The following is a 20,000-nucleotide window of genomic DNA, read 5'->3' on the forward strand; positions in this document are numbered from 1 at the left end:
TGACAATGAAAACGACAACAAGTACAGGCAAAAACCAAAAAAATCAGTAGAAAAGTGCAAGAATACAGTGTCGAATCTATTAAGACCATACGTTTTTCTTTGCAAATTTTATCTATGATCTATTGAAAGTCTTTTTGCCAATGTGAACTGGCAAAAATAGGATTATGTGATAAGATTTTAAAAGGACTCTTAATTATGAAAAAAAAACCAAAAACTTTAAAAAATTATGGAAAGTCGTGGCATCCAAGTTATAAAGACAAAAGTTAGAATATTAAACCATTTCTGATTGCAGTGCAACAGATGGGTGTCCTTTCAGTAGTGAGACTGACTTAAAGTTCACAGAAACATATTTGAGACTGGTTAATGTCCAAAAAAATTTTTTTTTTTCGAACAATTATTTTTGAAGTCATAATAGTCATTAGCTGCCCACTCAAATTACAACATAGGTACTCTTAATGCTTTTTAGGAAACCTATTGCGTTTTTTTACGAGTCTATGTCATAGTGCTATAAAATTTCTTTTAAATCTCAAAGAAAATCAAATTTTCTATAAGAATTACGAAAACTCAGAGTCGGAGCCATAAAAGAATGAACGATTCCTTAAAAATGAATTATTTGTTCATTGGGCATCATTTAAAGTTAAATGAAGTTTGTCATGGACAGAGACTGGATATGAAAAGTGACTAATCTCTAAGTAACTTGACAAAGATCAAAAAAAATATGAAACCCTTTTTTTTAAATCCAGCTCTTAAATATAAATAAATTTTTTTTTAAAGTGAACTTCTCTATGAAACAAAAACTACCTTTTTTATGATCTTTCGTGTTATCAACACCAAGATTGATCTTTTGTAGCATTAAAATTAATTTTGAGTTGACAATTTTTGTAGAAAAAAACCCTAATTTGAAAAAAGTGAACAAAATCATGCCAAATATCACGTGTTCAACCAAAACTTTAAACTTCGGTAACTCCTCGAAAAATGCGAAATTCCAAAACAACTTTTTGTTCCAATCTCTACGCTAGATGAGCTTTTTAATGATACCTCCTACATTTCTCTAAGATGAATATATCGGTCAGCCAAAATTGTCTTAACAGAGAAACTCATTTGAATATATAGTTCGCCCCCACCACGTAGGATGGGAACAATAACGAATTTCGAGTATGTGAGCAGATTTCTAAGCGACATCAGTTATCAAAAGTTAAAAGTGACAAAGCTAATTTGAATTTTTGTTTACGCGTTTATGACTGTACTCCGTTTGTGAAATACAACATTTGTCAACAATGAATATTGTCAAAATCATCATTTTACCTACGTTTAAGACAATAATTTAAATTGATGAAACAAATGAAAATTGGGGCAAAAAATTGCTCGAAATCTAATCAAAATGTTATTGGTTTAACTTTTGCAACTCGGCAAATTCTACAAAACGTTTTTGGAGTTGTTTCAAGTTTTTTTAGACCCTTCCGTAGGCGTTTAACAAGGGGTTCAGCTGCATTTATATGCTTTTTTGACACAATAGGAAAATTTAGTTGATGAAAAAAACTTTGGATTATTTCAACAATTGCCCCCTTTTGGTACCAAGTAGTGAATTCCCCCTCTCTGTGCTATGATTTACCACAGTCTTACTTTGCCTATAGTTTAGACAGCCTAATATTAGTTTAAGCGCAATTGCGGACCGCTATTTACGGCCATGCCATTCATGCGCTGTGGGATATAATCTGGAAATCGCGGTTCGGTTGTCGCAGCGAAGCCATGATGCGCGCGAAGCGCGCCCACCGACCCGTCCGTTAGAAATTCTTTTAGCTTTGTATTCCAATTCAGCTAATTGAAATAGCATGGCGTTTTTAATTCTATTCAGTGCAACATAGTATGCTCATACGTGGAAAGTTATTATTCGTCTCTGATTGGTTAATAAATTGCTCGCTTAAATTCTTTTCAGGGATAGCCCCCCCCCCCCTTTTTGCAAAAGGGGGCAATTATTGAAGAGATCTGAAACTTTTTTACTTCTCTTAATTTTCCTAAGTGAACGCAAGTTGATGGCAAATGCATGGCTAAATAAATTCTCCTCACATTTGATTTTGAAGCACCATGCGTTTACTTAGTTTTAGGCTCTTTGTGTTTTGTGGGATCAAATACTTAAATTTTGTATCAAATTTAAATTGGAGCGTCAGAATAGAAAGAGCAAAAAAGATAATTAAAGTAGAAAAAAAGCATAAAATAATTCCCCTTACTAAACGGAGTAGCTGGAAATATTGTTTTATTTTTTGTTTTATTTTAAATTTTTTTATTATTTTAATTTTTATTTTTTTCTAAATATTTTTTGTCGTTAATTGAAGCTTGAAGAGATTCATCTTTCAATGTCAACTTATTTAAAAAAAGAGCTATTAGCAGTCATTTTTAATTCGCTTAACAGAGCATCTATGCGTTAGAATTGGTCAGAAGCCTTGTTTGATGTGCTTTTCTGTATGAAAAATGCTTCACGCGCGTTGTCATGCACCAAGATTTTACTCGTATATAGTATCATTTTTCTTTCGTTGTCATGCACCAATTTTATTCTCTTTTTTGCTTTTGATGTTTCTATTGGCTTTGGTATGTCGAGAACTACAATTAGCAAAAAAGTACCAAATCGGTAATTTCCTTGCTGCCAATTATTACCGTTAATTACATCTTCCGACCGTGGCAATTACTGATACTCTTCAATAGTTGAAACTTTCAAAGACTCATTAGACAAATTTGCTATGTCGCTGTGATAAAAGCAAAATTCAATTCCGCCCTTTTGCGTTATTTCCGAGTTCAAATCTACATTTATTAGAAGGTTGAGAGAGAGCAACCTATTGTAAATTGTGGATAAGATAAGCATGAGTTAGCTTATTGACAAGAATCTCCGCTTCTTCAGTGTAAACTTGTGAAAGATGAAACCACTTCTGTGAAAGATGAAGCCTTGAGGAACAAAAAAAAGGGAGAGCAAGAGAATGGGTTACAAGAGATGCCCAAGTTCGAGAGTTTAAGACCAGTTAGTGTAACGGTTATCACATTAGTCTTGGAAGTAAGAGAAGCTTGCTCGAATTCAGTTTGTTTTCACAGAATTTGTTTGTATCGGCTTAGAACCCCCTAACAACTTTTTCAAACTCATTTCAAACAAATGAGTCATTTTTTTTCAAAGATGGAACAATATTATTTTCATCTTGAGTATCATAATTAAAGACGTAACAGTAAATAGCTGAAAAATAACAAAGAGTAACGCATTATGGAAATCATTTCCTTATTTTACACGCAACTCTTTTGCGTGCTGCATGGCGCAATTGTCAGAGTAATTAATCCAGCCCAAATTCTGAGCTGAAAATACGAGAAATTGTTCATATCCGGCTACCCCGGGGGAACCAAAAACGGACTACCCAATCACCTGTCAGTAAAAGTCACTCCAGATATCCGGATGGAATGTCCGGGATAGACAGGTACTGGATATAACACCACTCGTTTTCCTATTAACATTTTGTATTACGCACCACAAAACCTACACTGCAAAAATGCAATTCTTTCAACCATTCGCCGCAATTCTACGTTTCCAATTTTTTTTGTTAATTTCCAATTTTTTGTAAGCAATATTTTGGAATTGGTTGGCATAGGCGACAGTGTGCGTGTTTGTGGGTGGGGGGGGGGGGGGGGGGGGCGTGGGGTACAGACTAGATCTAACTCTCCAAAATATATTTAGGCTTCGACAGAGAATAATCGAGGATAATCGAATAATCGTTAAAATCGGCTGTTTGGCCTGTTCGGCTCAAGAGTCACAAAGGCTAACACCTACTCCTTTCTGGCTCAATTTATGCAGTAGTCAATCAGATACTCTTGAGAGACTTATTATCTGCAAGGTGTGTATCTAATCATGCCAGATAAAGCACCCGGTGTAGCTGCTAGTCGCAATCTTAAAAGGGAAATCAATTTTAACTAAGACATAAAGTGGTCTGCCATTTGACAGTCTTATCATACTTTATTGATGCTCTTAAAGGTTTCGCTTAAAGGTGGCTTCCTTTCCAACCCATAAACATTGTCCTCCTGGTTCGAGATTTTACCCGTAATTAATGTAATAATTGCGGTGGATGGAGGTGAAAAAAATGTTTTTCACCGCAACACGCTCGCAAGGGTTAGCGGTGAATGCGGTGAACGAAATGAATTTTTTGAAAGATTTTCAATTTTTAGCCGTAATTTCCTTTCACCGCATTCAACGCTGAAAATTGCCATTCTTTCAACCGTTCACCGCTATTCTACGTTTCCAATTTTTGAAGTTTGGGTAACCTGGGCAACTGCTGAGAATATTTCCTAAAAGTTTCCGCCGTTTTCATATAATGTAAGCATGTCATATTGATCACTGATCTTTACAGTGACGATCAAGCTAGTTATCTCTGAGACTTGTGATGCTTAATGTCCTAATTGATTACACGCATTTCGTTATAATAACGCCTCATGGTTTTAGTCACGGTTTCCTAATTCAACTTGAGTGGGGCTGGTCTCAACTATTCGTGGTTCGTTGAGCAATTCATAAATGCTATATTAATTTTGTAAATATTATTAAGCGGAACTATAGGGATTGTTTATTCGATATTATGCAATTTCTAATTGTGTGTGAGATAATCGCCCATGCACAAAACTTGAAAATATGTTCTTGATGTGAGAATATTTATTTCAACTTTTAAAACAATAACCAACATCACTCGGTACAATGCGTGTGCAGAATATGATAAATTGTTTTTTCACAGATAATCCAGAAATTTGGTATTACTTAACTTAAAAGATTTTGTGACCATTGCTTTCAGATTTTGGGCAAAATCAATTCAAGTTGAGTGATAAACACACAATGACGCCCAGAATACTATTGTGAAGCGTTGAAACTTCCACAGCTTTCGAGAAGTTAAGTAATAAAAAGTTCGGAACATTTATTGGTAAGCTGATTTTCGTTTAATCTACCTACCGATTACATTTTGTGAAGAAAAGTTCAGATTTTGTAATTAATTGGAGCCTATAAATTAGAACAAAGTTAAGTTTGGTTGACTACTGGTTATCTTTTGGGCTGAGCATTGATGTGAGCTTTCAATATTTTATATCCCTTTCATACCCAATGTTCCAAAAATGCGCAATTGGCGATCAATGTTTTTTCTGTAAAACTCAAATAAAAGGCTAAAAAACTGAGAACAGCGAGAATCAAAATTATCTGACTATTTTGTGGTATACAATGTCATTTCTTCCAAAAAAACTTGTTGATTTTCAACGCTTGTGCCGCTGAAAAAGGCTTGTATCCCATAATTCCAGCCCTCAACAGCATTAGTTGTTCTTGCAATTCCCTCTATGTCTGCGTCTCTTTGATTCCAGGTTACGTGGTGGGAGAATGGGCGGGAATTCAATTGTGGCCACTTGATAAAATTTGATTGGAAATACAAACCAAGATTGTCTCGTTTTTCAATAACGAAGTTATCTAACTTCTGTTGATCTGCCACATAAGTTAATTTCCTGACTATCAATTCTAAAGACTTTTCCAATTCATTTCCCCATTTTTTCAAAACCTAGAGCAGAGATCATTTTAAGTACCAGGGCCACTTCATGGTTTTCTGACACCAGCTTTTTCTATCCAAGTTCTCCTAATTTCCCAACAAAATTTTTTGGTTACATGGAAATAGCAGGCTTACAATCTTAGGCAAAGGTTTCTAGGGCTTCACGTAACCGGCTGTGCGGTTTTTCTCTATTGTTCAGAAGGATGGCGTACAAACAGTAATACCGAGAATATATAAATGAAGGTGCTAAGTTTGGTAGAAATTGTTATTTTATAAACTAATTGTTCCGTCCGCAAGTGAGGACATAGAACCTTGAAGAAATCATTAAATATGGATCACCAAAAATAAAAATATGCTCACGTTTAAACCGCAAAAACTCTTAAAACAGATTGGGTATATCAAAATGCGCTTCCAAAGGTTCGTGAATTGGCACAGTTGGCATATTCGTTCCTGTACCCTGCTATGTTTGTGTTAAATTTGGGTTTTATCAACAACGCTTACTGTGTCAAGAGAATGTCAGTTAATGATAAAATTGAGGTAACTGCGGCTGCTGGAAGCACTTAGTTTTCACACGGGGCTTTGATGTGTTTCATAATTTTTTCTGTCGCTATTTTTTCATTAGGAGCGTTAAGATGTGCTCACCGTTTGCGCCAATAATTTGGCAATCTTGTGTAAATTGGGATACTAAGCACATTTAGTTTTGATTTTTCGAGCAATTCCAGGTAGTGTTAAACCTTTTTTTAATATAAAACGCCTGGCCGTTAACAACCGATACTTTTTTTGTTTTTGTAACAAATGTTAGACTCATAGTAGTCCGTTATTATGCTGGTTTCTATGTGAAATGGAACAGGAAAAGTTCTATGGTTCCATCCGTTTTTGAATTGATTTTATTTGCCCCATTAGGGATTAGTTTAAATAACTAGTTCGCTAATTGTTATAGTTTTGCTTTTAACTTTTGTGTTGTTGGCTTTATTTCCTTGACAATTTTGTGATATGAATTTACAGATTAAGTTTGGTTGAAATGACGGAGGTGTGAAAAACTAAGTTCACACCTCTTTCATTTCACCTCAATTTCTGGACCTATTAATTAAACTAAATTGAATTTGTTGAGACCTGATTGTCCTCAATTATAGAAGGCTTAAAGTTGGGATGAAACAGTATAGGCGTTAAAAAATTGTGGAGTTAAATGATTTAGGGGTTAAAAATTGGGTTTCAAATATAGGGGGTTAAAAGAATAGGGGTGAAGAAACAGGAAGACTTTCAACAGGTGTTAAGCTCATCATCTGATCAGCTCAATAGCTTCTTAGTGCACTTATTCGGGACAAAGAATAGAAAGATAATTGATGTGAGAAGGTGCTTTTTTGGCACTAGAGTCTTATCTACAATAGATCGCAAGTTATCGAACCACTTTTGGCCGTCTCTGTTTGAAAATATCTGGCCAGTTTTGCTTTTTCAGAGACCCTTTTCTTGCGATCGAGCTAAGACTGTGAGCTGTTTACAAATATACAAATTATGGACCTTAGGGGAGCAAATGCCTCAATTAAATTCTCATAGTTTTTCAGACTAGTTCTTTAATTCAAGGCTGTATATGAGGCATTTCATAAGCCAAAATGTAGTTTTTGTTACTGTAAAGACATAATTTTATCGAGAATATATTCCCCAACATTTTATCAAAAGCGGTGGGAGGTCATAAAATTTGTCTTTTACAGTCTTCATTTTACATTTGCCGCTGCTCAAATATTTGCTAACGGCTTTTTATCTGGTCAAAAATTGATGTTGTTGCAAAGCATTTTGAACTGAATTTTAAACAGATAGGAGGAAGAAGAAAGGGAGGGGTGTTGAATCCGAGCAACGACAGATATTAAAAATGGGTTTTGCTGAAGAAAAGAAATATTTCCTCCGCCTTTTTACGAGCATGTATTTCAACTGAATTAACTACACACCCCGCCTCGATATAAATAATATTATGAAAGACATTTGAACTAGAATCGATATAACCAATGTTGAAGACAATTGAACTGGACTCGTATCATCTGAAAGGGATATCCCCACTGTTGCTTTTATTGCATCCCTTTTTAAAAAAGTATCAATAGCCAACTCAGGCATCAATATATAAAATCTTTTTCCTCCTCAATCCTATATCTGAAAATTGGACACTTATACTTGTGACATGTACATTTAAACCTGTAAACTTGTAAGCTTGTCAGATTAACCGAAGGTGACTCGCTGAACGTAAACCTTAAACGTCTAATTCTTTAATTGAAGTTTTTCATTCGTTTTTAAGAGGGTTTATTTTTTTCTAGATATCCTCTAAACAAAAATTTGACAATGTGCCTACTCGGAAAAATCGCTTTTTGGTTATTGAGGTTTTGAGATTTTTGTAACTTGTCTATTCAGAGGATTCAAGTGGAATTAAAATCATTTTCTCATGTCAAATAAAAAGACCTTTCTTTTTGTTCCAGGTACATCTAAACTTGAAAATTTGAAAATATACAATTGTGGACAAATTGGAGTTTGCTTACAACTTTTAAATCGAAAGTCTTCAAGTTAAGTTTTTTCCTTCTTTTTGAAGAGGGTTTAATTTCGGATTTCTCAGTTAATCCAATTGTTCGATTTTCTAGGAGCAGTTCTAATGACGGAATTTTTCAATCGACCTTGAGTCTTAGTCGACAATGAATTTTGAGCGCGGAAATTAAGACCTAATAAATTACTTCAAAAAACCTTCAACAAAGTCGAAGTGACAATTGTCATAAGAAATACTTCACATAATCGATGTAGCTGCTCCAAAATCACCATGTTCCTCAACCCCCCCCCCCCTCCACCATTTCTCACCCCCTTATCTTCCCCACCCCCTCATCCAACCCCCCCACCCCCCCCCCCTCCCTCACTCACGATCCCCCTCTAACTCCCCACTCCCTCCCCCGGTATTTATTAGGTCCTTTGATGAAGTCAAGTCGAGGCCTCGAGTAGGGTAAGTACTCAATGTCTGCTAATTGACATTTGTGCCAGGTGGGATGGTGCTTTGAAGTATTAGATGCCCCAGTGACCCCCAATTGATACGGACTCCCAACTTCTGGTGACACGCATTGAATTCTCAAGTACATCAGCACGTAATGTAATCGGATTAATGAGTGGAATCCAAATGGAAATTATTTAGACTAGTTTCGACCTTAATCTGTCAATGACAGACAATGTGGAATTAAAACCCAACCACCCAATTTAAATTTCCCCACAGCTTCCCCCGATTTCTGAGCTGATATTGGTTATTTCACTGGCATTTTTGCACGTAGGGATGAAATGGTGATAGTAAAGAGAAGCACAGTTTGACCGAATGCGCAGTAAGCCGATCCTCCAAATAAAGAATATATTATGCAAACTACAGTCCTGTCATTTTAATTCTGTTTTAAAAAAATGAAACGCCTTTGATTTTGCTAAGCTATCCGGCTACATTCCGGACAATCTAGCATTGTTTAATTATTCCTGAACCAGGCAAGTAGGTAATTGTTTTTCGCAGCGACATTTTTTTAGTTCCCTAAACGTGTTTCTGTATTGATTGATTAACATAACTTCAAATTTCAGGTTCATCGTTTCTCGGCGTAAGCTCAGCCAGACCCCAATAGTTATCTTGCAAGTTGTTTCTCTTGTAAACTGTTTTAAAAAGTTTTGAATTTTCACAAATGTTTTCAAGAATGTCAGTGTTGAATGATAACTGAAAAGTTTCCCCATTTTGGCAGATAATTTAATCTCTCAACTTTGTTGGCAGCAACATGAAATAAACTCATGTCGATTAATTTGATAAAACTCTAGTCAACGTTATTAATGTTCGTGACTTTTATAATTAACCTACTTTTCGATTCTTTTCATGGATTGAAAGTTTAAAAAAATGTAGAATAGGGTGAAAACTTTTTGAAAAACAAGCTGGTTATTTACTGGTTTTAAAGCACATTTTGAATGTAAATTTTACAGCGAAAGCAATTTCCTTAAAACAATGTTGGTATAAATTTGAAAACAATAAATAGAAAGAAGAAAAAAAACGTTACGTGAGTTCAATTTCTGCCCAACATCTTTTTTATAAATATGTTTTTTCCCAAATGAATCAACTTAGTTTTTTGTAGTTGAGTTCAGCTAACAAATCTGCCTTATTTTAGAGGTTCAATTGACGATACCTCCCACTCAGCTTTAAATGAAGCCGAAAAGACAAATATTAATTTTCTGAGTAAAGTTTATGGTTTTTATGGCTCCGATAAAGTGTTTTCATAAACTTCTAATGAAGTCTTCAGCTTTACCCACATTTGTAGTTTTTTTGTTGTCTTATGAATTAGTCTCATTGATCAAAGGGCTAATGCGCTATCTAATGAGGTAATGGTGGAGCTGCCTAAATTTTTCATTTTACACCAAATGGCCAAATGGCTCTTATGTCTTTGAAAATAATCTCCATAAAAAATAATAGTGATTTTTTTACCTTTTCATAATTTTAACATTTTTTTCTTTCAAGTTGCTGCTTAGTCTCATTAATGACGGGTCCTCCCAGCCCATATCTAGCCAAACCAAAATTAGTCTGTATTGAGTTTTCTTTCAACTAATGATTCCTATGAGTTTGAATGCATTTGATTTAAAAAGAATGTCAGTGGATTTTTGAACTTTGCCACCTTCTAAAAAACTTTTTTTTCAATTAATAATTAGTTATTATATACTAATAACTACACATACAATTTTATTTTTAGTGAAGCCAAATGTAATCTTATATTTTTTCGTAGCTTAAGTAGTTATTTAAAGATTTTGACACTTTCAATTATCATTAACAAAACTTTGTGTTATTTTTTACAATTTGCGTTTAATTGTTGTTCAATTTCGTTCATTTGCCCAAATGCAAGTCCCTTTGCTGTTGAAAAGTTAAATATTCGTAACAGTTTTCCTTAGATAGTGTACTGTTTTAATGACAATGATATTTCTAGCAAATTTATTTCAAATGTTTCAAACTTTGACTGTAATTTATGTTCTTTTCGTAATTATGCTAATATTCTGCATAATGACAAGCCTTAGTGGCTTCCTGTTGAGATATACGTGAACTTATTCAACGTGAATAGTAGAGAGCTGACGGGTTTGAATAGCCTTCTTTCAAAATCATCAAATTTAGAATTTCTCATTTTTTGTCTCTATGTAAATCAATAATTTAATCTCATAAATGATACTTCCAATCAATTTTCTTGTTAATTGGGCACAAATCCCTTCTACTTTGTTACATTTAGAGCATTTTACCGAGACTTCTTTGGAACTGAGTTTTAATAAAAAATATTGTGATTTTTTTCTACAGGTCACTGTTTCTGGTTTTTTTCTGTAGTCCTTTCAAATTGCCACTTTTGAAACCTGCCCTAATGATGTTAAATTTAGTCGCGATGTCTATACAACAAATTTTTCGTTTGTAGCTCATGCAACTAACGTTTCAAAATCTTAATATTTCATGCAATTATTTTGTGTTTTGATGGTATTTGTTGTTATTTTTTAGTCCTTTCACTTAGCTTCTCTATAGAATGACAATGTTGGTTTCTCAAGTGATTACATATGAAGTCAAATAGTATTTTAAGCAGGATTTGGACGGTTCAATTAATTTCGGTATTAATTAAGTTATTTGGTTTCGAATTTCATTGGATTTTTGAGCTTTGTCTATTTTTGTTCTCTTTTTCGTTTTGTCAATTAATGTTTTTTGTTGTTCAATTTTGAGCTTTTTTGGCGTGATAGATCCTATCGGTCCGGCAGTTTCCAATAGCAGGTTCTAGAATTAATGGCAGAGCCCCAACGTTCCTCTAATTCAGTGTTAAATAATTCGATTATATGTTTGATTTTGTGACAATGTTTAATCCGTTTTGTGATTTCACATTTTGTGAACTTTTAAATGTTTTATATCTTTTCTTCAATTGTCATTTGTCATTTTCTAAACAACTAAAGCAAAATGTGGAATAGTGGTGTCAAAAAATTATGTGCAAACGCAAATTACCGACCCTTCTCGTTAAAACTACCTGTAATTGTAGGTACTATCAAGCACCTCATAGGAATTGTGCAGGAACGCCAAAATACATGCACAGTTCTGGTAAATTTACAGACATTTTCATGTAAAATCAGCTGCACATTATTGCGTGAGTCTTTCATAATTTGTAGGAATTTGATATGTCACCATATGTTTTAGAGAAGCTTTGTGTTTCAGAAGAATAAAAAATATTTTGCAATGTAATTTTTGCTAAACCATCTCAGCATAAAAAAAAGAGTTTCTGGACATCTATAAGCTATCATAAAATACCACAAATTGCAACTTTCCAGCAAAATACATTGATGAACCAAAAATGGTTTTTAAATTACTCCCACTTGAATAAAACTCTAAGCTCCAATTTAAGGTTTAGTTGAAACAACAATTCACACCAAAGCTGATTTATGTGTCGGCTGCAATAGCCCTGAAGTGCAAGGAATGTGGTCAACTCAATTTTTTCAGCCCAACTTAAAACGTTCGTGCGGTGTTATATTTTGCCGAGAGTTATTCATAATCTATAGTTCAGTGCCATTTGTAGAGTTAGTGATTTTTGAAGGTTTGCATAACCGGTATCAGTATAGTTCAAAGCCAAAATCAACACATGGAATTCAAAAAGCACTTCGTTCCGCAAGTTTACGGTCTTTGCAAATGTGATCTTTAGCTCAAGTGTTCATTTCTATCCTTTTCACGCTTTAATGCCATTGAGCAAATGTCATAACGGTTTGTAGATATAACGATTGACATATAACAGATTTTGAGATGAGTTATTTTTTTGACATCTAGAACAGGTTTCAAATCAATCGAACTGAAAACCAGATGCATACTTTATGATTACCCCTCGCAAAAAACTCCATTCCATTGTTTCAATTCTCTCTTCAAATTTGACATTTTTGATCACATTTAAATTTTTTTAAAGAATGCTTGAATTGGCAAGCTGATTGGCTACCAACAGAATTCGTAAAGATATTGGTTTAGCTCGAGCCATAATTCAACGGCAGTTCAAGTATACTAAAAAAGTTACTCGCTCAGGCCAGTGACAAAATGTAACATTGAAATATTCAGTGATTGTTTAAGACATAGAAGAACGGAAAGCAATTTTAAATTTCCCAAAAAACAGGCAAACATTATAACCAAAACATGTGAAAAGCTGTTCGTTGCTTCAGAAGGGCTGATTACACTAATTAATTTGATTTGTTGAAGGTCGATAACCAGCTTTACGAAGAATTTAGGAGACATTTGTAGTGTATGTTTGCAAAATATTCCAATTGCAAGCAACCATATGCGGAGGTTCAATCTAGGGTCAATTGCAACCATATTTATTCAATCTAAACAGAAGTTCTAAATATTCATCTGAAAAATCTAGGATTTTGAAAATTTTGCTTTCGTTAAATGGTTCTTCTTAAACGTTTTCCTTATCCAGAGCCTTAATTTTTTGGACAAATAGCATTTCGGACCACTGCACTTTTTCTCATTTTTTCCCGCAGTAAAGGCAGTATTGTATGAGCATAGAATATCATCAGTAATTACAAACGGAAACGCAGCACGGGACATTGCTTCTTGTTTCAACACTTAGAAATCAACATCGTCTCTTAGTTCTATTTTTTCTTTGAAAAAATGTTTTCCATTTTCTTATATTTATGACTTTTTGATTAAAGAACTGAGGAGGAGTTTTGAGGATCTTAATGGCCCCGTCTCCCCGATCTCTCCGAGTACTAGCTAACATATCTGGGCAATTTTTAATCTGACTGTTTTTTTCTAGGTCGTGTGTATTTGTCGAGGCTGATTGGTCAAAAAACAAAAAAACTAACTTTGCATTTTGATTGAATTCTGAGTCATTGTCTTTGCAAAAAACATGTCGAACAAAAGAAGGATTATTTTTTAAACTCTTGCAGACCATCTTTCCATTAGTTTTTCTTAAATGTGGTCTTCCCCGGATCGTAAAAAGTCCTAAATAAAGTAGTCAAAACTGAGGTAGTAGGACAGCCAAAAACTTTTCTGCTTAAGTTTGAGTTTGGTTCGCCAGCAGTTCTATGTTTTAGTCAATGGCAGTTGTCAGCAAAAAAGAGAGATTTTTTCCTCGTTTGAATTTCGCCGCTACCTTTAATTCGTTGAAATTTAACCAGGTCAAGCTTGATCTAATCAATTTCATTGCAACTGTCAAGCACACTCTTAAGATTGATATGAACTTGTAAAATGTAAGCCCAAAGAGGTCATTACAACACAGCGTTTAAATCCGGTGGCATTAAGATCCCGGACTTGCTCGTCATAGTGTTTCAGCACTGAATCATTAAGAACGGCATTATGGATTTTTGGCTGCCCCGTTTTCTGATCATGTCAAATTTTTGGCTTCACAGTCTGTAATTTGCACAACTTATGACTCATTGATCTGTTGTTAAGCTGCGCATGATTTCAATTAATTCTGCCCCCCTTCTGGCCAGAATTAATTGCCGACTGGCCCTGAACTGGCCAGAGTTAATTGCCGACTGGCCCTCAACTGGCCAGATTTAATTGCCGACTGGCACTCAACTGGACAGAATTAATTGCCCCTCATATGAACTGGTTTAATTGCTATCGCCTTTCAACTTACGTGTTGCGTCAATAAAATGCGGGAATGCCAGCAAATTTGTTGACTATAAATTAAATAAAGCATGCTTTCTATTATGTCTCCTCGCTGCTCAAAACATGCTCTGGTTCAAAAATGTTCAATAGGAAAATAATAGAGGGATCAATAGTAAATTAGTATTTAACAAAAATAAAAATATCTTAAAAAATAAATAAATCAATTGAAAACATCTGCAATTAAGTTTGCTACGCATTTAAGTTTCAGTCTCCGAAATTGGGCTAATTTCTTCCTATTGGAACTGTACGGGGCGAATTGTGATTAATATATGCGAGGTATTTCCATTGTCACACGTCCGACGTCCAAAACAGTGAACTCGGGCGAGTCCTGCGAAATTCGAGGGCAACAGCAGGGAAGACATATGTCACGTGTCAACTGCTGAACAACTCTGCACGTGCTCCATTGTTTGCAGGCGCATTTGCCAGCATCAAATTCGTCACAGTTGGCAAATATTGCCGAACACGAAACTTGAACCAGACTTGAACCAATTGAGCATTACTTTGATAGAAATTAACAAATCATCTGAAACATAGGAAAGAGAAGCAGGGACCTGAACACAATTAAACACAGGGATATATTTGAACACCTTTGAACACGTCTAAACAATGCAAAACACGGATTCGCATGAACACTTCACTCATTTATATTTATAACATTTGATATCATTCACATCAACATAGAACTTCGATGGACGACATATGCAAGAGTCATATGCAAGAACTTTCAACCGTAAACTCTCGGAACACTGAGAGAATCAGTGCTGCCATATGGCGAAAACCTTCGCCATTTGGGTCAAAGTGATATTTTTTGTTATCGTCGAAATCTTCGCGACGAATTATTTTTGTACTCTTCATCCGAAAACCGAGTTTATTTCGAAAAAACATATTGTTGCTTGCGACTAATTCCTGGGGAATATCTTTTCGCCTCATATGACATGCAAATTTAACATCAGTAGGGTAAATGGCTTTCTGGAACTCGAAGAATTTTTTGCAAATCATGTTTGCCGAAACACTTTTTGCATCATTATCGCAAACAATAACAAACACGTGGGTGAAGTTTTTAGCATCATCCACAAGTCCCATAAGATCTGCTACTTTTCTACCTCCTTTGGCATTGTACTCCGGGCTGCAAAAAAAAAACAATAAATACTCCGGGCTGCAAAAAAAAACAATAAAAAAATTTGAAATTTTTCAAAAAATTATTTCTCATTACCGGAATCTGTTAAGAAGATCATCATGTTGAAGGTATGGCACCGCATCTCTGAGATTCGAGTCGCCAAAAACTAGGAAACGTGCCTAAATAAATTTATTCAAATAAAAACAATCAAATAATTTAGTACCCACAAAAGTAGTGCAAAAATCAAGAACTATTTTTAAATCAATTTTTCTATATGATGGAGCAAAAAATCGACCCCCCCAACCTAGGTTTTTGAAAATTCCTTGAACCTACGTTCAAACTGTTTTTGCAATTTCTCGGAAACAATAGTTGCGTTCAAGAGAAAACAGTGTTGAAAGGAGACAAAAGTACAAAAACGATTCCTTATTTAAATCAATTTTTCTATATGATGAAGCAAAAAGTTTACCCCCCCAACCTAGGTTTTTGAACTCTTGTGTTAGCCTACTTTCAAATTATGTATGTGATTTTTCAAAAAAATTGGTTGCGTGCAAGAGAAACAAGTGTTGAAAGAAGACAAAAGTAGTGCAAAAATAAAATTTTTACTTTTAAATCAATTTTTTTCAATGATGGAGCAAAAAATCGACCCCCCCAACCTAGGTTCTTGAACTCTTCCTTGAATCTATTTTCAAACTGTATTTGCAATTTCTCGGAAACAATAGTTGGGTTCAAGAGAAAACAGTGTTGAAAGGAGACAAATGTACAAAAACGATTCCTTATTTTTAAATCAATTTTTCTATATGATGAAGCAAAAAGTTTACCCCCCCAACCTAGGTTTTTGAACTCTTGTGTTAGCCTACTTTCAAATTATGTATGTGATTTTTTAAAAAAAATTAGTTTCGTGAAAGAGAAACAAGTGTTGAAAGAAGACAAAGTAGTGCAAAAATAAAAAAAATTTTACTTTTAAATCAATTTTTCTCAATGATGGAGCAAAAAATCGACCCCCCCAACCTACGTTTTTGAACTCTTGTGTTAGCCTACTTTCAAATTATGTATGTAATTTTTTTAAAAAATAGTTGGGTGCAAGAGAACTAAGTGTTGAAAGGAGACAAAGTAGTGCAAAAATCAAAAAATTTTACTTTTAAATCAATTTTTCTCTATGATGGAGCAAAAAATCGACCCCCCCAACCTAGGTTTCTGAACTCTTCCTTAAACCTACGTTCAAACTGTACTTGCAATTTCTCGAAAAAAATAGTTAGGTGCAAGAGAAACAAGTTTTGAAAGGAGACAAAAGAACAAAAACGAACCCTTATTTTTAAATCAATTTTTCTATATGATGAAGCAAAAAGTTTACCCCCCCAACCTAGGTTTTTGAACTCTTGTGTTAGCCTACTTTCAAATTATGTATGTGATTTTTCAAAAAAATTGGTTGCGTGCAAGAGAAACAAGTGTTGAAAGAAGACAAAAGTAGTGCAAAAATAAAATTTTTACTTTTAAATCAATTTTTTTCAATGATGGAGCAAAAAATCGACCCCCCCAACCTAGGTTCTTGAACTCTTCCTTGAATCTACTTTCAAACTGTATTTGCAATTTCTCGGAAACAATAGTTGGGTTCAAGAGAAAACAGTGTTGAAAGGAGACAAAAGTACAAAAACGATTCCTTATTTTTAAATCAATTTTTCTATATGATGAAGCAAAAAGTTTACCCCCCCAACCTAGGTTTTTGAACTCTTGTGTAAGCCTACTTTCAAATTATGTATGTGATTTTTTAAAAAAAATTAGTTTCGTGAAAGAGAAACAAGTGTTGAAAGAAGACAAAAGTAGTGCAAAAATCAAAAAATTTTACTTTTAAATCAATTTTTCTCAATGATGGAGCAAAAAATCGACCCCCCCAACCTACGTTTTTGAACTCTTGTGTTAGCCTACTTTCAAATTATGTATGTAATTTTTTAAAAAAAAATAGTTGGGTGCAAGAGAACTAAGTGTTGAAAGGAGACAAAGTAGTGCAAAAATCAAAAAATTTTACTTTTAAATCAATTTTTCTCAATGATGGAGCAAAAAATCGACCCCCCCAACCTACGTTTTTGAACTCTTGTGTTAGCCTACTTTCAAATTATGTATGTATTTTTTTTAAAAAAAATAGTTGGGTGCAAGAGAACTAAGTGTTGAAAGGAGACAAAATAGTGCAAAAATCAAAAAATTTTACTTTTAAATCAATTTTTCTCAATGATGGAGCAAAAAATCGACCCCCCCAACCTACGTTTTTGAACTCTTGTGTTAGCCTACTTTCAAATTATGTATGTAATTTTTTAAAAAAAATAGTTGGGTGCAAGAGAACTAAGTGTTGAAAGGAGACAAAGTAGTGCAAAAATCAAAAAATTTTACTTTTAAATCAAAATTTCTCTATGATGGAGCAAAAAATCGACCCCCCCCCCAACCTAGGTTTCTGAACTCTTCCTTAAACCTACGTTCAAACTGTACTTGCAATTTCTCGAAAAAAATAGTTAGGTGCAAGAGAAACAAGTTTTGAAAGGAGACAAAAGAACAAAAACGAACCCTTATTTTTAAATCAATTTTTCTATATGATGAAGCAAAAAGTTTACCCCCCCAACCTAGGTTTTTGAACTCTTGTGTTGGCCTACTTTCAAATTATGTATGTGATTTTAAAAAAAAATTTAGTTTCGTGAAAGAGAAACAAGTGTTGAAAGAAGACAAAAGTAGTGCAAAAATTTGCAAAAACGACAATGTTCTCAAAGTTCTTGTTACGGAAAACAATCTGCATAGTTATCAATAAAACTCAAAAGTACGACAGTAGAGGGGAACATAGGGCCGAGTTATATTGAAACGTCACAGACTATGTACGCTCTAACAAATCGTCAAAAGCAAAAATTAAAGTGCACATCAGTCAAGCATATTTAGGTCAAGTCAACAAATAAGTAAAGTTCACAAAAGTCGTCGATCAATTCTTTGACCTCCTTGTTAAAATTCATCATTAAGCTCCTCGTTTTCAGCGCGGTTTTCCTCTACTTCTCCACTGTTTTCTTTGTCATCTCTGAATTTTAAACTTCTCCTCTCTGTGGAGCGAATCTCGTTTCCACGATTGTTTAGGCTGGATTTTGCCAGCTCATAAGTATGCAGCCATTTGTCCTCATATTTTAGTTGAAACAACTCTAGGTAAACAACACAATTTTAAAAACCAGTTTTTAGTTTGCCTCTTTACATCTCATGTTTTATATAATTATTTTTGATTTCAATTTTCTGCGTACGCAGCGCTTTAAAAGATCAGATCGTTAAATCTTTCTTCTGTTTATGTTTGTCCCTATTGTTCTCTGATAGCATTATTTGAGTTTGAAATCTCAGCAGTTTGAAAAATTTTAGCTTTCAAAACAAAAAAAAACTTAAAGCAAACCCTTCAATAAGTTCTTTCTGGTCGGCGAGAAATCAGTACGTGCAATGACTCCCTGTTTCTGCTTCAATTTTGGCGACAGCATATGATTTTTGAGTTCATCACTTGTCCACAACTCTTTACATGCATTTCGCCCTATTAGTTGAGGAGTTGTCCCACCCACTAAAGCCAAGTCTTTCCCTGCACCGGGTCCCTTTGTAATCAAGAGGAGTGGTTCGTCGCTTTCGGTAAATACTTTTGGCGTTGGCAAAAGAACACCAAGTTTCGAGACTTCCGTCGTCTAAAAAACAATTTTGAGACTGAACTATTCAATGGACTGCAAGACTTTGAGCTTATACAATTTTAGACTTTAATCGTTAAATCTGGTGACGCAATAGGATGATCATTAAGGTGTTCTAAAAATCTATAGCTTAGTGCAAAAACATTAAGGTTTTATTTACTAACCAATTGCTTCACAGCGTTTGTCGACATTTGTATTTCCTTGTAGTTGCGATTGGATAACGCTTTTAATTCGGGCCGCAACTCAGTCATGCAATTTACTATAAGCGTGGCTGCTTCCATGATCTTATCAGCAGCCATTTTCATAGCATCTGACGCTTCTCTGTCAACTTTTCGACATTTGAGATCATTGACATCACCTGGTGCAACGGCTTTACTTCGCTTTACCTTTTTGATATGCCCAGGGGTGGATGCTAAGGGTTTCTTTGGCTGACTTTCTGGGTGAGATTGGCTTGCAACATAATTGGCTTGCATTAAATCGCTCTGGATAGGCTGTAAAAACAAAAGAAACAAATTGAGCTATTTGTTTGATTGTTCAAAAAAAAATCAAATTACCTGACTGCTTTCAATAGCGCTGCAATCTGGCTCTGCTGCGTTCTCTAAAGCCTCAACGTGTATTTCGCTGAACGTTTTGGATACGTCCTCGGGATCCAGGACGGCTATTCCATCGTATTGATCATTTTCTGCATCACCCTCAGTTGTCCCTGGTTGCACTAAAACTTCATGCGGCTTGCTCTGCGATGCCGGTAACATTTCAAGCTTACGCTTTGTTCCCTGTGACGCGTTTTCGTTGAGCAACACTTGATTGACGTCCTCGTAGACTGTTAAGTCAGGATCACGAGCGGGTATATAGGAGGCTAGGACAAAAGTTCCGTCACCGTTGTCAATCCTAACTAAGGAGTCTTTCTCCCATGTCTCACAAAATGATTCATGCCCCAAGGTAAGCACTCTTGCTGTCCAGATGTAGGACTTTGTCCTCGGGTTTTTTTTTATCCATTTCACGTTTACGAAGTCGAGGGC

At 34.8% G+C, this 20,000-nt stretch overlaps 2 protein-coding genes across 5 annotated transcripts in view; one reads left to right on the forward strand and one right to left on the reverse strand.

Moving 5' to 3' along the window:
- The window catches only part of LOC142342273 (protein Dr1-like), a 514,279-nt gene that overhangs the window by 321,966 nt on the left and 172,313 nt on the right, over window positions 1-20,000 (reverse strand). The window lies entirely within an intron of this gene.
- The window catches only part of LOC142342853 (uncharacterized), an 81,834-nt gene that overhangs the window by 31,173 nt on the left and 30,661 nt on the right, over window positions 1-20,000 (forward strand). Inside the window, exon 1 of one of the 3 annotated variants that reach the window (XM_075394481.1) lies at window positions 4,529-4,934. The exons of the other annotated variants lie outside the window; for them this stretch is intronic. The gene's annotated coding sequence lies outside the window, so the exon portion shown is untranslated. Of the gene's footprint in view, window positions 1-4,528; window positions 4,935-20,000 lie in introns of those variants that run through there. 3 annotated transcript variants of the gene reach the window in all.

Source organism: Convolutriloba macropyga, chromosome 7 (genome assembly GCF_964194025.1).
Source record: "Convolutriloba macropyga chromosome 7, txConMacr16.3, whole genome shotgun sequence".
Lineage (NCBI taxonomy): Eukaryota > Metazoa > Xenacoelomorpha > Acoela > Convolutidae > Convolutriloba > Convolutriloba macropyga.